At 46.1% G+C, this 19,659-nt stretch overlaps 1 protein-coding gene across 1 annotated transcript in view; it reads right to left on the reverse strand.

Annotated features, from left to right (window-relative positions):
- Positions 1 to 576: 576 nt before the first annotated feature.
- Positions 577 to 19,659, reverse strand: part of LOC149324882 (atlastin-1-like) — a 164,194-nt gene continuing 145,111 nt past the window's right edge. Inside the window, exon 10 of the mRNA XM_089565246.1 lies at positions 577 to 1,070. The gene's annotated coding sequence lies outside the window, so the exon portion shown is untranslated. The remainder of the gene's footprint in view (positions 1,071 to 19,659) is intronic.

The following is a 19,659-nucleotide window of genomic DNA, read 5'->3' on the forward strand; positions in this document are numbered from 1 at the left end:
TGTGGAGCGCAATAAAAGCTAAATCACTCGGATTATTGTCGCTAATTATGAAATTTTGATTGCATACCATTTATACATATGGATCATAACATACAGAAATCTATGATGTTCTTCCCTTTTCGTTCAAATCGAATGTTCTAGTAGCCTGAAAGATCGTCAGTAAGAAAATTCAGGCGCAATTTTCTTGTTATGTACAAAATTATACATGCAGCATGCAAGTGAAAAGACACCATGATAGAATTACTAAACGACACACGGCACCCTAATTCTTCTTGGTTTGTTTTTTCCAATAACGGCAAATTATTTCATAATATTTACTTCTTTATCTTTAAATACCCATCAAATAGTCACTAAAATTAAGACCGACTACTTCAGTGCTCTTGCGTTTTTCGAGATTCAACACACTTTCTCTGACAAAAAAAAAACAGTTCTATTGCCAGGTGGCGCTCACGCTGAAATACGTTGACGCTGGTGGCACTCTGATGGAAGTATTTATTTATTTATTTATTTATTTCAGTACCCTCAGGGCCCGAGGGCATTACAGAGGGGAGTGGGGTACAATAGATAAAATGACAAAAGAACAGCAGTTACAAGTAACACAAAATGAACAAAAATATGGCTCGCGCAAATCAGTAGGTTACAGCAAATACAATCAAACAAATTAACAGTCATTTAACACGAAATTATGAGCAAAGGATAAAAGTAAGCATACCACGCAAACAAAAAAAACACGAGGAAATTGTTGAAAATGGCAGGAAAACACTGGTGCACACATTCTGTCATGCCCTTAAACAGCAGAAATTGTGAAGGGGAAAAAAAAACAAAAAAACACCAGGTCTGTTTGAACTACAACATATGCGGAAAAGAATAAATGGCAGGGCGCAAGAATTACATGTACTATGTTACCATCAAGTTAGTTAAAGCCGATTTAAACACAGAATGGTCACTTATTTCGACGACCGATCGGGGAAGGTGATTCCATTGTGCCGATGTGCTGGGGATGAATGAGTTGTAAAAGTGGTTTGTTTGGCATGAAAGAATACCAACTTTATGACTATGATCGATCCGAGCTGAAACGTAGCAAGGTGGCGTTATAAATTTTCTCTTAAGGATGGGGTTATCATAGTAAATCTTATGGAATAGACAAAGGCGGGATATATTTCTACGTTGCGTCAGTAATGGGAATGATAAGCTTGATTTCATGGCACTGACGCTAGAGTTACGGTGATAATTCGAGAGAATGAAACGGGCCGCACGGTTCTGTATAGATTCGAGTTGGTATATTAGTGTCTCTTGATAGGGGTCCCAGATAGATGCAGCATATTCTAGTTTACTACGAACCAACGACTTGTAGAGAAGCAGTTTTACGGAGCTAGAAGAAAGATTAAAGTTACGGCGTATGTAGCCCAGCATGCGATTAGCGTTATTGCTTACATGGTCTATGTGTACTTTCCAAGAAAGATTATGGGAAATGAAGACACCTAAATATTTATAAAAAGGCACAGACTCAAGGCTGCAATTATTAAGACGATATGAAGACAATGTGGTGTTACGACGAGAAACCCGCATGTACTTGCACTTTTTTATGTTTAGTTCCATGTTCCATTTGTTAGTCCATTCAAGAGCATGATCGATATCAGATTGAAGAAGAGCTATATCAGAGTCACTGTTAATTTCACGGTATATGACGCAGTCATCAGCAAAAAGATTTATTGTTGAACATAGATTGTCAGGTAAGTCATTAATATATATAAGAAAAAGCAGAGGCCCTAGAACAGAGCCTTGTGGCACTCCAGATTCAACTGGAGAAGTGAAGGAAGAAGCATTATTAGCGGTGACAAATTGAGAACGATTAGTGAGAAACGAATGCAGCCACCTAAGAACGTTAGGGTCGAGGTTAAGTTTACTAAGTTTAAAAAAAAGCAGTTGATGAGAGACCTTGTCAAACGCCTTTGAGAAATCGAGGAATATGCAGTCGACAACGGAACCCCTGTCGAGGAATGAGTTTAGATCATGCGTGAAGGTTAAAAGCTGTGTTTCGCAAGAAAACCACTTCCGAAATCCATGTTGACTGTCAGTAAAAAAGGCATTAGAATCAAGGAACGATGCAAGGTGAGAGTAAATAACATGCTCCATAATTTTACACGGAATGCTGGTAAGTGAGATGGGTCTAATTATGCGGGGAATGTTGATCACCAGATTTATGCAAGGGAAATGATCAGATTCAGCGGCTGCCATCCTGAAGGACGTGCTGCCAAGCTGTCGGGTCTATTTCCTTTCACCAACACCGTGACAAATGTGGTGGGGTTGGGATCCCATGCCCCGTACGCCGACGGTTTGCAGGAGTTCCAGCCCTTTATTCATCGAGACGCCTGTTCGCAGTGTCAGCCACCGGCTACGAGGCTTACGAGCCCCGCTTTCACCAGCGGGTATGTCCACGGAACTACTCGGCGTCATCCCTAGCGTCTGGCGTGACCACCCCGTTGCCTGGCGCAACCACCCCCTACTTCACGCCTGAGAACCACCGCACACCGAAGTCCTTCCACGGCAACATCTTTGAAGACGGGGAAGATGGTTGCAGTACTACGAGCGAGTCGCCGCGTTCAACCAGTGGTATGATACCGACCAGCTCGGGAACGTCTACTTGAGCCTTCATGACGGCGTTCGGACGTGGTTCAAAAACCGGGAAAAGCAGTTTTCTTCCTAGAGTGAGCTCTGGCGTCGTCTCCTAGAAACTCGGCAGCTCGGTCCGTGGCGAACAGGCAGAACGCGATCTGCAATCTCGCGTTTAGCTACCAAACGCGAATTTTGAACCGTATGTCTCTTTAAACGCGCAGACCCTCTCATGTCCGAGGACAAAACACTGCGCCGTCTGATGTGTCGGGTCAAATGGCAGCTTTTTGCTGGCCTTGTCCGAAGCTCTCCGAAAACTGTCGCCGAGTTTCTCGAGAAGTCTTCCACCACTGAGAAGGTGCTTCAGCAAAGCACGTCAGCGTACGATCGTACCGTGGCCGCTGCCTCCGTTTCCGGCGAGTCGAGATCATCTACTCCACAAGATAAAAAGAATGTCTCGCCATCATTTGGGCCGCTGCGAAATTTCGACCCTATTTTTATAATCGCCCTTTCAAAGTGGTCACTGATCACCACTCCTTGTGTTGGTTAGCCAACCTGCGTAACCCATCTGGGAGCCTGGTGGGATGTAGCCTTCGCCTGCAGGAGTTTCACTTCGCCATAGTTTATAAAACTTGACATAAGCATGAAGACGCCGACACGCTTTCTCGTGCGCCTGTCGAACTCGCAACCCCCGATTCGAACGACGACATCAGTTTCCTATCCATTCTTCTGATTTGTCAACCCAACAGCGGGCCGATCCAGTGTTGCAACCCCTCATCGATTATTATGAACGTTAACCAGCCACCATACCTAAATGTTCATCTCAACCCCTGTCGTTTTCTCTGAAGCGAGGCATGCTCTATAAGAACAACCCTGGTTCCAGCTCGAGAGGTTTTCTCCTCGTTATTCCCACAAATCTTCGAGGGGAAATTCTTTCTGCGTGCCACGACGAATCAACCTTTGGGCATTTGGGATACTCTCGCACGCTTGCCAGAATACGCCAGCTGTTTGATTGACTCGAACATGCCACTGTTGTCAAAAGCTATGTCCAGAGCCGTCGGCCACGTGAGCGCCGTAAGGCCCCGGCCTCCGCGCTTCCGCGACTCCTCCAACCTGTTGCACCACCGTGTGCCCCGCTCGATCAGCTCGGCATGGAACTTCCCGGCATTTTCACTTTGTCCTTGGGTGGCAACCGGTGTATCATCATTGCCACTGCCTATCGCACTTGATACACCGAGGCCAAAGCATTACCTCGTGGCACAACAACCGATGTCGCAGATTTCTTCATGAGTGAGATCGTACTTCGGCATGGCGCCCCGACCTAAGCTATTACCCACAAATGGATCACCTTTACTTCCGAGGTCATGCCTGAAATCTTTCAACTCATTGGTACGACTGATCGTAAAACTACTGCTTGCCACCCGCAGGCAAACGAGGTGACAGAGTGGCTTAATAAGACCATAGCGGACATGCTGGCGATGTACGTCGATGTACAACAGAGGACATAGGACGTGACCCTGCCGTACGTGATATTCGCCTATAGACCAGATTCTTTTACCCTCACACGCAGGCTGCTGGCGCGCCCCTACTCTCGACACCAGTCGCCATCTATCGGCGCGCGCGACCCGATGGACTGCGGGTCACGCGGCGCCGAGCGTAGAATGAATGTTTATGTGTTCGCTTCTGCCGTTGTAGTGCTTTATCATAACGTATGAGGGTGTGTGCGGTGCGTCACTACTCACATTGTCCCTCTACCAGACAGTACTGTGGTTACCTTGCGCGCCGTTGGTCGTTAACGTGACATTTCAGAGTTTTTTTTTTCGTTGATTTGGATGTGAGTAAGTGCGGCGACGCAGTGCGCGTCTGTCTCGTTGTTTGTGCCCACCATGATGATATTCTGCTGGCTGAGGATTCTAAGCGCTGGCACCGCAGCGGCGACGCTTCTCCACCGAGCCGCCGGTGCGGCGGCGCTGTTCAGAGAAATTCTGGATGACTATTGCAAACAGCAAGGATTCTTCCCGTGGAGTAGTCGGCCAGGTAGCGTACGGACTGGAAACCGCTACTTCTAAGCAGATTTCTGCGCTGGCGTGTCGTTTGTTGCAGTCTTTTACGTGTGCTATCTCCTATGATAATTTTAGGCACAGGAATGTGGATTTATTGATTTGACTCAGTGGTGTAGTAACTGGATCGGTGAGCTGCATGCTAAAGGTTGTCCCAATGAAGCGCGTGTTTTCGATCACCTCCTTGCGCTGAGCTTGCTCTTGTTCCCATTAAACACATTTCATGCATAGGATCTTAAGCACGACCGCTACCGATTTCAGTTGCTCTTTCCGCACGCATGTGATAGGGATCGGGGGGGGAGGGGGTTAAAGGTTTACTGTATACCGTAGTGTCTTTCTGCTTTTGGTATCTACCTTAATGATAGCAAAATATGCGCAATTTTAATACATTCATTCACACTTAGCCGAACGGCTACGCAACGCTGTCACACGCAGCGAGAGCTCCCGAATAAAATGAACGCAACTTCGAACCTCACAATTCGTGAAAGCTGGATTCGCTGCTAATATATATTCAAGCTTTGATAATTTGAGCAAAAGTACGTTTTTATGCACCAGGTTGCGTAAACCATGACAAAATTTGTTTTCTGTTGGCGCTGAGACTCAGTTAAGCTCACAGAGGTAATTTGTTGATAAACTGGCGCACCACTCAGGCGACAAGAAAGCCCTGCTTGTGGGGGGTACTTTATGGCCGGCAGGAAGGATTAAGAGTGCATGGGAATGGGAACGACATGCTAGCCGCACACCTAATACTTGATATTGAACAAAAAGTTTTCGTTGCAGTGGAGCACCAAGACGGTAGCGATATAAGCACAAGCGCGTTGTCAGCGCAATTCAATTGAATGTCGAACTAAATGTCATTAAAACGCATCAATGTGCTCCCTTTGATAACTTAAATAATTCCTGCAGCACAGCCACGCTGCGGAAGTATGCTCGGCAATGTTTTTTTTAGCGCCCGAAGCGCGGCTATATGCAGGCGCGGCCGCGGAGCTGCCGCTGCCTCACAGTCCCCAAAGAAACGCCCGCACCGCGGCGCACCAGTCGGCGGAAAATGGCCGCGCCCGGGAACGGCTCTGGATTCTGGTCTATGATACGGCAGGTCAGGAGGTGACATGTTTCACACCGTTTCGCCTCCTCTACGGCAGAAAGGTTCACACGATGCTCGACAACATGCTCCCTTGTGCTACCGGTAAGCAACTTTTTGCTGACGCTGAGCATTTTGCCCAAGACGGCGAGCAGGCTCGTCAACTAGCAGGACTCCATATCGTAGAGCAACAGGATAAATACTCGCGTTAGTACAGCCTTCGGCACAGACAAGCCTTCTACAATCCCCGCATCCAGGTTTTGGTGTGGACCCCTGTTCGACGGAGATGCTTGTCCGAAAAACTCATCTGTCGCCATTTCGGTCCTTATGAAGCCTTGCGGTAACCGTTGCAGTCGTCGCAGTAGTTGCCGCAGACCTCATTCAAACATCGAAATTCTCTTTTCAGGCCTATAAACATGAGAAGAGTGCGCTGGAATGTGAACGCACAGAATACTGCCCGTACCGAGTAAAGAAAGAAAGAACCTTCACGTTCAGCTAAACCAGGTAGCCTCTTTAATGGATTTTGATGATATATTGGCACATGGTACGTAAACTCCTGTGCATATGGTACAGTCAAGGACGGTAATGCTGATCTTGACAAATCATTAATATGCATATCTTTTACACGCTGCAGCAAGAGCGAAAAGGACGCACAAAAAAGAGACTAACGTTAACGTCGCAACCAGTACCAAATAATATATTGATTCTTCGCGCCAGAAGCTTTTCTATTTCTATTTAACACGCAAACTATACACGTTAGGAGCGGATCAAGACGAGTTCGCGAGGCTATGCCCTGAACCTATCAGTAACAGTCACGCTGATAACCTGTAAAATGTCCCCATACATCATTATACTTTAGAGCATGCAGTGCTCGTGCCGAATATGACCCCTTCTGGTATTAAACAGCAAATCCGAATGGCTTTCACGCCTCTATTCGAGTAAAAAAAAAAGGTAGAAGTGAATACAAATATATGAATCGAAAAAAAAATTTAAAGTGGAAGAACTCTATTGGCATGTTTATATTGCATGAACCCTTCTTATGAAGTGCTGCAAATCCGGAGAAATAATTTTTCGTAAAATAGCTTAGAAATTACTTTACATGAACATATAGCTACATCAAGGTTTACTTAAGGTAAGTAAAAAAAAGATTCAACATTTCCGTCTCTACAAGAAAAGAAAAGGCTAAAGAAAGGGCCAGATAGTGTTGTCAGGGGTATGGCATTGAGCTGCAAGAAGTGCTTCTATATAACATGTCAGTACTACAGTACCCTATTGAAGAGATATGATTGTCACTCTGATGGCAAGCAACCAACAAAACTTTCAGTGATGGAACATATTCTCCATTGTCCATCGGAGGTGAACAAACAGCTGACTAAAAAATACACTAAAATACGTATAAATTAATTTTTGAAATAAATGAAGGCAAGAGTGAAACGACGTACACCGACTGCGGAGGAAGAAAAAAGCGAAGGTACAAAATAGGTTCCTATTTGTTACCGGAAGTTGCCGCTGAAGTAGACCGACATATAGAGACTGAAATTGCGCAGTGTTATGCAGAGTAAACACTTCAACACCTAAACAAAGGAAAGCTTAAGAAGTTTACAGTATGAATATTGGGGCTGATACTACAAGTTTTTGCAGTCTTTTCTCACTTCATAAGTGTACTTTCTTACTTCCAAGCCTAGATACTAGCGAATTAATTTTCAGCAAGATTTTATTACCTTCCTTCCTATTATACGCACTTCATATTCCCGGAATTCTGCGTATGTGCTTCATCGGGAGAGTTTCTGCAAAGTTCATTCAAATTTTATTCATGCTTCCCAGCTCATGATCAGAGATACTCCTAGTATTCATGTAGAAATGCAGTGATTTTCAAAATGTTTAGCTAATACTTTCCGCGCCGCTAGCTGTGCAGCTCGCCGCGTCGTATTCAATGGGATGAAATTTTTGCATTGACTCATGAAACCTCTAAGAGCATACACATGGTCACCTTATTGACTGCTTAAACTTCCAGAAGCAAGGAAATAGTGGCCACTAACTCACCGGTTCCGTTGTGTTCTTGTACTGCATATGGAAACACTCAGCGCTGGTGTTACATATACAGTAAGAGTCAATATCGAACATGTCACACGGGGTACCTCCATAGTATCTGCATTTACCTTCAGAGTCGAGTGCGAAAAGAAAATATCATGAAATGTATTTGCAATAAAAATGCGCGTAATTTTTTATCTGTTACGCGCAGCTACCCCTGCTTCAGTAGCGGGTCTTTAGTTGTAAATTATGTCTATTCCTTATTCCTTCTTAAACAAGGCAGTTTAGCGTTATAGTCCAATTCGTCTTACTGTTAGGTATCGATACTGTATTTTTTCATTACTCGGCACAAAAATATCTAAATGGCTGAGCTCGATAAGGCTGAAAAGACAGTGAACCTAATTATGACTTACATATACAACCATTTATTCTTTCCTCTCATTGACCCATAAAATAATTTGCATTGTAATAGATACTCTGGCGTTACAAACTTGTCAGCAATCGTTATAAAAGATTAATTAAAACAATTCTAGAACGTTCTCCGCACCGTTCTTTTGCCTTCTAGAAAAAGCAAAGAGAAAAGAAAAGAACCGAATACCAATCCTCAGACAGCTAGGATAAATGTGACGAAAGTATTCTCAATATTGAAGTGTGCTTCCTATCAGAAGTCTTCCCAGGGTTGAGCGCTAGGGTATGCATAATTACAAAGAACGTCAGCCTCATGCGACTGGCTTATGCATGAAAACGCGCGCCTGCGTGGAGCTCAGTCTGTGCCACCTCGTAACGCAGAGGCCGGCTGTTTTCATGTGAGCACGAGAAAGCCAGCTACTCCGCAGCTATCACGGATAAGCATTCACTGCATACAAATAATCGTGACTATTCTTGAGACTAGTCATTTCATGCCCTTAAGAGAAACAGCTGCCGAATATATGCACTTGTGTTCCGCCACTCCTAAAACTTTGGCATGGAAGAAAGCCCCCAATGCATCAAGTCCGACTAATTAGCACCGCAGAATAAGCAGTCAAGTCGACATAGGAACCATCAGTATTGGACGTAATAGCTATAGCACATAACATTGACACTTCACGCTTTTATTCTTTTTTAACTGATTTTAGTGCTACCACCCAAAAATAATTGTGTCAACCCATTAGACGCCAGAAGGATAGAGAATTAAGAATGACGAAAAAATAAATTGAAAAAGAGTCTTAATAAGATTCACCTTTGTATTTGCCGCATCCATCAATATTCGCAATGAAATCTCTTACACTGGAAATTATGTAAATATTTTTATTCCGCTGACACAGTCTACTGATCACATAGTTTCAACTATTCATTGAGTCTTTACGGCTCAGGCCTAGCGCTCAAAATGTTCCCTCACATAGTCTTCATTACGTGCTTATGAACTGCCTGGATGCTTCTTATGTCTTTGCCTGATAACTGATTCCATGTGACGGAAGCAAAGTGGAGTCACTGAATAACAGGAGCCGAGAGGAGCTAAGGAATTGAATCAAGGCTATGTGTTATCTCGTCCAATAATAAACCAAGGCCCAAATACGCGCTACAACTGCTTCCGAAAGACACACAAGTAGTTTCAAAGTTAACTCATAATCCAGAAGCATACCAAAGTTCTCAGTTTCTTCAAAGAGAGAAATAATATTTTTTTATAAGGTTTTAACTATAGGGCTCTTCGCGGTGCGAAACCGAGCGCATTTTAACTGCCTCTGGTCTTAAACAGGTGATTCCAAAAGCGCACTTTTATTGCACTTGAAGTACCATGTATGGTTCTTTTTTGAGCTATGACCAAACACGAGAAAATACCGGAAACTTTTCCAGAAAAAAAATCTTTGCGTACTTCAGCACATGGCGCATCACACATTTTTTTAAAGAATAAATAATAGTCAAAAGTAACACAACTCTTTGTGAAGAATGTTGAAGAAAAAATATTAAGCAAATGGATGTTTCATTCTCACAGTTTCTCTATAAGGTCAAGATGCCTAATAATTTCAATATCGCTGCAGCGGCATTGTACGAGGATTGCATTTTCAAGAAGTATTTGGGTTCAACAAGTTGGCCGAAGTCCCATTTTCGTGCATTTCATTCACTGGAAACATTTGTAACTTATCTATCTCCAGTTAGTAACAGGCGGTCAGTTTTTCATTTAAAAAATTGGCTTTATTAACATTTATTAGAGCGGCGGAAGGCTGCAATCATCAATTTTCTTTAGCAACACATACGGAACAGAATCCACCTTTTCATATGCAAGTGCACATCCATTTTCAAATTTTCATCCCTTGTTGCTACAGCATTTACACGTTTTTTCATTGAGGACTGAAAAGCGCTGGCCAACGCAGAAAGGGACCTGCCACAGGCACTATGTGGAACTTCGAGAGTTTGGTAGAAGGGGTCGCGTCATGCAAGTGGTCTGCAACCGGCACCTTCAGGTGGCGTATAAAGCTAACTCTCTGTTAATGGGAGATTTGCAAGACAGATGGTTTCGGTGGCAGCAGTTCATGGTTGCCAGGCACAGTGCTTCTAGTTCTTTGAGGGCTTAATTTTACAGGCAGTTTTTATTCTTCCAGTAAAAAACTATCCGATCCGCATAAGAATACTAGAATGGTGGTTGGTATTTCCTAATATATTCACTTAAATAATTTTTTCACCTTCTTAGACGCACCGGCTATTTCTATACTTGTACTAAACTGTGTTTTTTTCTTCAATTGTTCCATATAGTTTGAATGCTCATAACCCACATTTTGGACTACTTTCTTGACACAGTTCAAAGTACTAGCTCTCTCAGTGACATCTAACTTAGATGAACGAGCAATCATTTGTTCAAAATTAATTTCGTCACAAGCAACCGCAAGTGCAATAATTAACACTTATAGCCAAGTATCTCGCCTGCCGTGTAAGTTTTCATAGTATTTCCATAGTAGTTATTTTCATTTGCGATCCGCTTCAAAATGGCGCAAAAAAAATCTGCTGATATTAAAGCATAACGACTCACCGCGAGGAATAATATAGAGTGCACACGTTACCAATCATGTACCTCAGGCTAGCAAATTTAAAACCGTTAACGCCTGCTTTCCGCAAACATATAGCAAGCCGGATAAATAAAACAAGAATTTCATGTTCCCAGATCATTCACTTGCTTTCTTTCCTTTGTTTCTTTTATTTTATTGAAACCTGTTGAAATCGATTGGTACATCAATAGCATTAAAAACGATGGCATTTGTTAAAAGTTACAAACACTGCTCGTGCATGCGTAAATGCGCGTGTTATCACAAGCTCAGTGGTAATGTTTAGAGTTTATTTCTTTTCATGCATAGCTTTTATGACCGAATATCAGTTTAGGCCAGTTTTACATTCCACGATTTTACGCGTTGTCGTAGGACTCTTACCTCCTGTGTGGAAATCATGAAGCAGCTGGTGGGCAAAAGCTGCTCCGAAGCTGCCGTAGTTTAAAGACCTGTAAAGAACGGAGACTTAACCTTGCATTTCTTACACAGTAAGTTGCACAAATCTGATAAATCGGCATCAAAGTAAAGTGCAACTGTGAATCAATGCTCGCATAAGCTTGTCACTGGTTTGAAATATAGTGCATGGTATGCTGGCTATAACGTTTGAGACTCGTTTTAAAAGACGCCGTTCGCGCGGAAGGAAGCTCTGGGATAGCACAGCCAGGCAAATGAGTTAGAAGCCAGTCGAAAAAGAACAAGACGTGCGTATATAAATTATTTTTGCACAATATCGTCCATCTCTATTGTCTTGAGGATGTATCATGAATATATTCTCGAAGAATGCAAAGGAACAGCTAACCAAGAACGCCTCTCGCCAATGGAGTGAAATGAAGCTGTTTTAACCTCGCTGATATGTGAGGCAAAAGAAATGAAAAACGGCAGCTCCCTTCTTACAATAGAAATGTCACCCACAATAATGCACGAATGGTGCAAAAAATACGCGCCGCCTGATTCCCCTGCAATTATTTTCATACATATTTGCACCTGGGCGAGCATGATTATGACTAGAGAAAAAATAGAGATCACTGCGGCGACCCGCATTGGCAGAATGCGAAAGCATTGATGCCTCCTTGGCACTTGTCTCTTCTGTTTGCCTCTCTTTATCATTTTCTTTGTTTTTTTTTAGTTCAGTACTGAATTACCGTATTTATTTTATGCTGTAATTAAAAGGCGATTTATTTAATCTGATTATACCTTCGTTTTTCACAACCAACCATTTTGGTTATTCCAATTTGGCGCCGGGGTTGCTTTCGCGTCCACGTACTATACCCCGTCCAGCCTATTCAAACGTCCATTGGTTTTCGCTTATAAATAATTAATTATTATTCTATGTGAATGAACTGTTTCTTTGATTAATTATCACTCATCAAATGCATTTCAATTCATTTCTATGTTTAATTTCGCTCATTTGCTTATTTTTCCACTATTTTGACGTCCATGGCTGTTTTCCCGTCTACTCACTTTATCGATGTCCGCGCTATTTCGATCTTTTTTCGACATTTTTGCCTCTAATTAATTAACTAATCATGCTATGAACAAACATTTTTTGTGCATCATCCTCACACCGCGGTCTATCGATCACAACGGTCCGTTTGATTATTGAGGGACTTTAACGCCACCGATCCGAGATGCCACATACATGCGCAGACACCGTTCCCTTGCCCCTTCCGCTCAGTGCGTCCTGGGGACTTCTGGCGACCTGAGGCCCGGAGGCTTCGGGAACCGGGACTCATTCGCTCATCTCTTTGATCATGGCGGCCAGCACTACACAACCTTGCCATTTCTACTGTACCATTATTCATGATCATCACCATTTCGCGTGCCTCTTCGTCCCTCGCTCTCATTCACGATCGGGACGACCGCTCGGTGGCCCCAGGTAATGTGACGCAGACGACCAACCTCGCAGTGGCGCAAGACGGAGTGCTCGCGCTTGGCCAGCGGCCATTAAATCATCTCACTGCCATCAATCAACTCATCTCATATGTAGCCGTTTCATTTATCTTTAGTTTAATCAAGGAATTAATCTTTCAATATTGCCGCGAATCTTTGTATCAATTTGTCGGCAGTGTCGTCGGCAGTGGGGTGACGTCACCCCGACACCGAGAGCCAACATCCGGGCACTGAATTCCACTCATTCGGGCACTGAATTCAACTCATTCGGGCACTGAAACGAGAGCATCAGGGCAACGTACGAGATTTAACGAGACTAAGAGATAGGGCCGCGCTTCCGCGCCGTCCCTAAGGATGGCGCTGCGGTCCCACGCTCACGCATGTAAAAGACCGGCCGCTGGGCTTCAGCTCATGAAGTTCCCCCTTTGGCAGGCGGATGTATACACGCTCGCGGAGTATTAGAACGCGCGGCATATACATTCTTGTCAGGCCTGCGTCTCGTCGTGTCCGCGTACGCTTCTGCATCGTCCTGCATTTCAATGCCGCCACGGTCACAGCTGCTTGAGCCGAGCAATGGAGCGTCTTGCGGAAAGCGATCGCTTTGCGAGCGATACGCCACAGCAGAAGACTGCTCGCCCCTGCCGACAACGCCATGATTATGCGGACGCTCCAGAAAGCGACCAGGCCGCCACGGTTCGCGGCTGCCTAACTAAGCCCGCACTATAGCAGGCGATCACTTCGACGCAACAAGAAGAGTGTGGTGTGGTGTGGTGTGTTGAACACTAGACCCATTTCACGATTTTGACCAGTACCATCTACAACGAATGTGTTATGCCCGTAAACATTTCATGCTTACTCTACTCTCGGTTACGGGAGAGGCAGGGATTTTTTAATTCTTAAAAGCTTACGGCACACGCTTTATCGCTCTTTCTATGATGCAGGATGCGATCATATTTATCTGGATTGATCACATCGAAGTGAAGCCGAATCTACGTTGCTACCGAATGTTGTGGTAACTTTGCACGCCGTATATCGAAAGGTCACTATCAGCTTTAAATTGAGCAGGGCCGAGAGCGGCGAGCATTCTCTTCGACGACAACCGAGCACGCTTGTTGCTACGCCGACGCCAAGTCATTCAGGTCTTTGTGGGCGCAAGTCTGCCTAATAAACAGTTTCGTTTGGAAGCTCTTTTCCCTGCCGTCCTGCGCACCGGACTTCCTTTACCACCATGTGACGTCTAGTGGAGCTGCTAACAGATTTCCTTGCCGCCCTCACCCCATGGAAGCCGCCAAAGCATCCAGAGCCGTCCCGAAAAAGTAGATCGCGAGGAAGCCACAGTAGATGCACCAACTGAAGACGAAGCGGGAAGCAGCCGTCGTCTCCAGAGGCCTTCACCTGAATGCGGAATACTATCGGACGCACGCTAGCAAAGACGAACTCCTCAGCGCCGACTTCCATCATGGGTACGACATTAGCTCCCTTCAGTCTGCACCAGACCCGACTGCCGCCCATGTTCAATGGTTCACCGGGCGAGGATTATGAAGAATGGCTGGACCAGTTTTAGCACGTCCCCATATTCAACAGTTTAGATGAGAACACTAAAGTGTGTCACGTTATCCTCGGCCTAGAAGGCGCAGGCATAATTTGGTTCGAAAACCCCAAACTTCTCTGGCAATGCGAGAATTATACAAGTGAGAGTTCCTCGACACATCCACAAGCATCGTCAAGAAATAAAAAGGGCAGCTCCTTCTGCAGTCACGTATCCGCACCCGAATGAGACAGTGACAGGATACGGGGAAGACATGAAGCGCCTTTTCTGACATGCCGATCCTAACATGAAAGAAGAGAACAAAGTGGAGCTTCTTATGAGTAGCATGCGTAGTACCAAAGAGGCAAATTTTGGTGGTCTGACCCGCAATCCAATGAGCACCGTCACCGAATTCACTGTTGAAACGCCACAATTTAGACAACCTTGGAAGCACAAGCCCGCCATTTCCCTCAACAGCTCCAAGTGACCTCAACAACCCTCTCGGACAGCACAGCGTTCGGAGGCAACCTGCTGAATGTCATGCGCGGAATTGTACAGGAGGAGCTGCATCGTCTGTTACTATCATCAAGCCAGCATCGAGTAGCCTGCCTTGAGGAAATCGTCCACTAATTGCAGCATGCACTTGGCCCTTTGTCATCGACGCCTGCAGCTAAAGCTCGGGCACTGACCTACGCCGCTGCAGTAGGCAATCCGCAGCCCCAACAACACAACCTACGTCCCCCTCTTGGGCGTGAACCGGCTGTTACCGAACGCCGCCAACCAGCCTCCGCCCGCCCAGCCTACGATAGATGCTCAAGTCCCAGAAAATGAGACGCCTGGAGGACATCCGGCAACCGCCCGCTGTGCTTCCATTGGGGAGAAGCCGGCCATTTTCTTCGTTACTGCCAGTACCGACGTATCGGTCTTCGTGGCTTTGCCGTCGACGTACCACGACCACGCTTCGGCCAAGGTCCGCAAGAAATCGACTATTGCGTGCGTGCAGAGGAGTATGCGCCGAACTAAAATTCGCGCTCACCATCGCCGTCAGCCTTGCGTTTTGCGTCCCTGCGACGCAGCCGCTCTACGATGAAGGTCTCCCAGCCCCGTAGGGAAACTAAAGACGGTAACCTCTGAAGGTGAGGTCGCTCAGGGGCGAAACACCGAAGATCCTACAGCGATCACAATGCATGGTGACGCCGCCCACGATAAACCGACGCCGCATGCAATGACAACCTCGACCACGATGCGAGCCCCCTTCAACACGACGCCGCCACCCAGAAAAGCTTCGATGACACGCCCTATCCATGATTCACATACCCGACGAAGCCGTGACCCGAATCAGAGGACGACGTGCAACGCAAGAGCCAGCACATCCGACTTAGAAGTAATTATAGACGTCCGGAAAGTTGCCATTCTAGCCGACACAGTAGCCCATTATTCGATGATGAAGGAAAAATTCGCTGCGCAGCTGAGGAAAGTCACGATCGCTAGGGACGGCCCATAAATTCCCTCGTAGTGGGTCACCTCATTACGGCATCAGGACGAAGCACAGCGCGAGTTTCGGTCAAGTGACATAACTAGACTGCTACCGCCGTCGTGCTGCGAATATATTCCTGTGAAGCTATCTTGGGCATGGATTTCCTTAATGAGCTTCAGGCGATCATAGACCTGCAATCCAAGCTCGTCACGCTTTCGATGGATGAGGACATGCCTCTGTTGACAACTCTGGAACATCAAGTTCCCCTTGGTGTCCTGGATGCTCAAGTGAGCGCCCCAGTCCGCTCAAGCGTCATGGTCACAGTAGACGGCACTGAAGCCAATACCACTGAAGCTATCATCGAGGGGAACATACAATTGCTTCTAGACTCAGGAATTGGCATCACAAGAAGCATCGCACATTTCTGCAATGGCCAAGCTGAAGTACTTCAGCGAAGAATAATAGCACGTTAACGAATGAACGGCGATTGCTTTCTTCGTTGAAATATCCGACGTACCGGATTCCTTCGCTCTCCCCGACCGATGCCCAGAAGATTTACCTGACCAGGAGAACTCGCCCACTTTCGACGTCAACCCTGCCCTGCCCTGGAACAGACAAGAACAAATGCGTAATCTGCTTCGAAGCACAGCCAATGTTCTCATCACCTGAGCTCCCACAAACGCCGCTGGCCAAGCGTCGCATTGTAACCGACCAACCATCGGGAAGAAATGGAAGAAATGCTTCGTGACGACGTCATCCAGCCATCGAAGAGCCGCGGGCGGCACCGCTTGTTCTAGTGAGGATGAAAGACGGTGCACTTCGGTTCTACGGCGACTACATCAGCTTGAACAACATAACGAAGCAGGATGCCTGCCCCCTCTCTCGCATCGACGACACACTGCACCGGCTCTGCAGCGCGAAGTATTTCTAATCGATGGACCTCAAAAGCTATTACTCGCAAATTGAGGTCACTGAAAGCCATTACAAGAAGACAGCTTTATCACTCTCGCTGGACTCTCAGATTTCAAGGTGACGCCATTTGGTCTCTGTTCCGCACCAGGGACGTTTTACCGAGTAATCGATTGAGTGCTGGCAGGTCTGAAGTGGAAAATTTGTCTGCTATATTTAGATGTCGTCGTTGTCTTCGCCTCAAGCTTTCAAGGGCATCTAAAAAGGCTTAGAACAGTACTAGAGACAGTCAGATCATCCGGTCTAACATTGAAAGCAGAGAAGTGCCAATTTGCCCATGAATAGCAGCTGTTTCTAGGCCACATCGTTGCCAACGAGGGAGTATGCCCAGACCCGCAAAAAAACAGCTACTGCCGCTTTGTTTTCGCCATCGGCTGATAGTAGAGCTGTGCGCAGATTCCTAGGACTGTGCGCGTGCTACCGACAATTTCTAAGATTTTTTTGCGCATAGCCAAGCCTCTAACCCAACTGACAAAGGCCATTTGAATGGAAGAGAGAAAGAGAAAAACGTTTAATGCATACAATGGCTGGGTGGGCCCTCATTCCACGAGCCCATTGGCTTCTGCCGCTGCGCTTGCCCGGTTCACAAGGAAATTCTGATTTTCCGCATCTGAGCTGGACAGCGCCGCCTCCAAGTACTCAGTTTATGGGCTATTTATTCCTGGTATGGCTCGGCCTTTCTGAAATCCTCATACCATACAGTATAAGTCGGCCACTTTACCGGAGAATGCGCAATGCGGATCGTACGAATATGGAAACATACAGCTGAATTTGACAGAATTGATATAAGTATTCGGTTGCAGTTTCCTTTCCTGTAAATCGGCGTACACTTTTCTCGTTAATCTCAAATGTTGGAGTATATCCCTATAGCTTAATAGTGGTTCAAAATAATTATATTCCTGCGAATGTTGGAGGACCCGGGGTAATTGCGCTCCGGCAGCGGCGTGAGCGCCTTCATTTCCAATATCCGCAGAGCGTCCTGGAGTGCATATGACTCTGAATTTAAAGTCTCTTGCTTTAGCTCTGATTATTCTGCTTGCCTGTTTACCAATCCTTCCTCTTGTATAGTTACGACATGCAGTCTGAGAGCACGTAATTACACACGAGATCTTCCTGGCTACAATCGCTGAAGCTATCGCTGCTTGCTCAGCCTGGGTGATTCCCTGGCTTTGAATTGATGCCAAATTAACTAAATTTCCTTAAATAAATTTTCTAAGTTTCCGTGCATGCTATCATCCAAACCCCGTTGACCGGTCCACGTAAATTGGCTCTTCCATCGCGCCCCATATTCTCCTGACGGTGTTCACTCTAGCCTTTCTTCTTTTCTATGATATTCGGTGATATCACATTTGTACTTTTTGTTTGTTCTTTTTGCAAAACTGTCAGCACGCGGCTTTATCGCTTTTAAGGGGAAAGCCTTTAATGGCTCATGCTCGCGGTGTCCGCGGTGTCCGTCCGTGCTCGCGGCGACCGTCCATTCTCGCGGTCCCCATCCGTGCGCTGGAATCGTGCCAACTGTGGCCTCTCTTCCGCGACGCGGCGCAACTTCCGCCGTAAATTCCTTCCCTCAAATTCATTTCCATTACGGCCCCTGTTTCACTTTCTTCTTTCGCTCCCACTTCCTCCCTTCCTCTACAAACGGATGACGGGTGTCCACCGAGATATGCGAGACAGTTACTGCGTAATTTCCTTTTCACAAATACAATTTTCATTTCCTCACTATGGCCCCTATTTGTCTTTCTGCTTTCACTCCCACTTCCTCCCTTCCTGTACAGTGCGGTTCGGGTGTACACCGCGACGGTTGCTAGGCAACGGCTTATACGGCCGCATCAACCACACAACAGCGCGATTCAGGAGTTCGCAGACCCAAAGAGCCAGTTTGCGCACTTCCTTTCCTTAAAATGATCGGAGTGCAAAACGCCAACGCCAATGATCACAATGAACGCCGAAGGGGAAACGGCGGCGGCGACGCCTCGAAACGGACGCCAAAGAGCTGCGCTTTAAAAACTACAATCAAAAAAGCGACCGCAGTCTCCAAAGACAAAAAATTGGTGTGGTTTAGCTCTGGTTAAACCTGGTTTGTCGCGAAAGCAATGCAATATTATGCTTGGTCACACACAGTCGTGCTGATTGTTTGCTTGTTTAGCTTGCACATCCCTGGTTTTCATACGCTTTTCAAGATGTTCGGCCCATTGTTCTTCTGTTTCCTCGGCACGTCTTCGTCTCCTAGCTTCATTCCGTATAGCACGGCTGGACTCACATTCTGAACTTGAAGTGGTTTGCTTAGCAGCTTCTGATTTTCGTCGTTTTCGCAAGCGTTCTTCTCGTTATTCCTCTGTTTCCTGGACACGTTGTTTCCACTTGGCTTCAATCCGTTTAGCTTGCCTAATCCCAGATTCTGAACTCGATACAGCTCGTTTAGCTGCTTCGGCTTCTCGTCGTTACCGCAGTCGTTCTTCTCGTTGTTCTTCTGTTTCTTGGCCACGTTGTAACTTCTTTCTTGCATTCTTCCTAGCTTGCTTGGCTGTCGCCTTAGAGTTAAAGTGATCAGAAGCAGTAGAGCAACTAGATTAAGATATAGACTCCTCGTCGGTGACTTCCATGGCGAGACTACTCGAGGAGCGCAGCACGACCGGCGGCTCCTCCTGGCTGCGGTGGAGAGAGAAAGCTGACGTCACGCGTCGCCATATCAACGGAGAGGCTGACGTCACACCATCTGTTAGGCGGGGGAGCGGCTCCTAGAGGAGCAGGGATGGTCCACGGACCACTTGACGAGCGTTAGACCTGTCGTAGTATTGCTTTCGCAATAATAAAAACCACATATGTGGAAAGCCCGCCACGCGCCAAGCGATTCGGGGAAACGGCAGTGGGTTGCCCACAAGGCTTTCTCCAAGCACACTTTAGAATTTCCAAACTGTCTTCGGTAATGTTTTCTGTGATGCAAGACGCGACCCAATTTATCTCGATTGATCACATCCAGGCGGAGCCGGTTC

This window comes from Amblyomma mixtum, unplaced genomic scaffold (assembly GCF_055824585.1).
Source record: "Amblyomma mixtum isolate Tamu unplaced genomic scaffold, ASM5582458v1 scaffold_13, whole genome shotgun sequence".
NCBI classification, from domain to species: Eukaryota; Metazoa; Arthropoda; class Arachnida; order Ixodida; family Ixodidae; genus Amblyomma; species Amblyomma mixtum.